Raw genomic sequence first — 2389 nt, forward strand, 5'->3', positions numbered from 1 at the left:
TTGTCTTGCTAGCAGCTTTAATAAATGTAACTAATTATAATCTGGATTGAGTCTATGGTCTTTTTCCCAGGGGTCACAAACTCTATAAACAAAAATTTATCACTTTTGACCCACTGGTTCTGAAAAAGGCTAGGGCACTAAATTTGCTTTTTGTCACTAAATAAGATAAATAAAAGCTAGAGGTTTTGCTTGGAATGACTGCATTCCAGATCACTCAAGTGGCTCAAAGGTTTTCAATAACATATACTGAAAAAGAAAGAAAGCTGAATCGACTGCTGATTGAGCTAGGGGAAGAAAATATTATGATATCTGCTTTCTAGTCAACCAAGCCCAAGTTCTCTACTGCTTATGTCCAGAGGATAGGTGCCCCAAAACAAAAATGGAAAGGATGAAGAAGGCCCCACTGGAAAGGGATCAATGTATTTACTGTAAGGAAAAGGGACATAGAAAGAATGAGGGCCTGAGCCATCACAAACCCAAGACAGCAGTGGCATGACCCTCCTGACCACAAAGAAGTTGATAATGAATCAGAATGAAGGACCCCAAGGCTCTATAGTCTTAGGCCTCCAATACCCCCTTGGTCACTGTGTCAATAGAAGAACATCAAATTAAGACACTGCGACATTTAAAAAAAAAAAAAAACCCTCCAATGGGGCTGGTTGCAAATAAAAGAAATAAAAGGAAGTCAGTACTGGAAGACATGGGCATGATTAAGGACAATCACCTTACATCTGAAAGGATGATTATCCTGGGCCATAGACAGATGACTTACTCCTTCTGGTCATTCAAGATTGCCCTTTTCCTCCTCCTAGGCATGGACAATCTTTCAAAATAAAGCACCACCATGACCTTTACCCCTCAAAGGGCTAACATTCCCATTGCAGCTGCATACCAATTAAGCTTAAACTACCCCTCTATCTGAAGAATGTCTTCTAGCTCTTCCAGACTCTACAGCGGAAACAAATCCAGAACCAGGGATAGTGCTCGTGAGCTGAAACATGATCTTTAGCTTTGTAGCACACTGGTGACATACCAGTCCTGCTAAGTCTCTTGGCTGCAGACACAAAGATAAGTGTCCAGCAATATCCTGTGAACCAAAAGACTGGACTTGGAATTGTTCTCATATTAAGAGACTATTGGAAGCTAACATCCTTACCCCATGCTAATTGGCTTGGAATATGTCTTTCTTGCTGTCTATAAGCACAGACTTCAGATAATTGGCCAGTCTGGAATTGATGTGAAGTTAATAAGTAGACAAATCATTCACTCTACTGTTCCAAATCCATATACTCTGTTCAGTCTTCTCCCTGGCTGACTATAGGTCTATATGATCCTAGACACTAAGGATGCTTTCTTTTTCATTCCTCTGGCACCAGTGAGATAGCACATATTTGACTGATCCAATGTCAAATGAGATAAGTCAGCTAGCTGGGCAAGACTACCCTAAGGATTCAAAAATTATCCTTACCTCCTGTTATGGAAGCATTATAAAAAGACTGAACAGGATTTTGGGTGCCATACCCTGACTCCACTTTGCTCCAATATGTAGACAATCTCTTCCTGACAACATTTACACAGACACAAGGACTTTCTTCAGCCACTCCAGACAGATGTCTCCTCTCTGAGATAAAGGCTTGCTCAAGGTAGAACCCTTAATGTTGTCCAGAATGAAGCCATCCTCTGGATTCCCACTCCCCAAACTAAGAAGTAGGTATGTGACTTCCTAGAGGTGGCAAGATATTTCAGGCTCTGGATTCCTGAGCTTGATGACATAGCCCAAACCCTTTATTTGTCCACTGTGGGAGACCAACCTTTAAATTAGACTGAAACAGAAGAACAAGCTTTCTAAGAACTAAAGCAGGCTCTAATCAGAGCTCCAGCTTTAGCTCTACCAAGTGTTACCAAACTGTTCTACCTTTTCATCCATGAAATTTGGGGCATTGCAAAGGAAATTTTAACTCAGATTCTGGGATTTTGGCAGATAACTGTAGCATAGCTGTTCAAGTATGGACTCCTGTTTGTACACAATACCCACAATCCCTATACTAGACCAGGATCTGACTCTAATGGCTCTCACCTTCCTATGAAAGCAAGTGGCCAATGGATGTAAAATGTCCATATTAGTTAATTTCAAGAGCCTGTTACTTTAGCAGTACTGTCTTAATTTTATACTGAATAGTCAGTCCCAGTTCTGTGACACTGATACCTGATGATGGTCGTAGGGTCCTGCTAATGACTATAAGACAAGCTGGACATTTCTCAGGCCAGACCTCCATGACACACTGCCCTGCCTGAGGCAGACACTGAATTGTTTACCTATATGTAGGGGGAGTTTTCCTAATTGTTTGATTGGCTAAATCAAGATGGCAGAAGCCAATTGCTGGGCAAA

This window comes from Mus caroli, chromosome X (assembly GCF_900094665.2).
Source record: "Mus caroli chromosome X, CAROLI_EIJ_v1.1, whole genome shotgun sequence".
Lineage (NCBI taxonomy): Eukaryota > Metazoa > Chordata > Mammalia > Rodentia > Muridae > Mus > Mus caroli.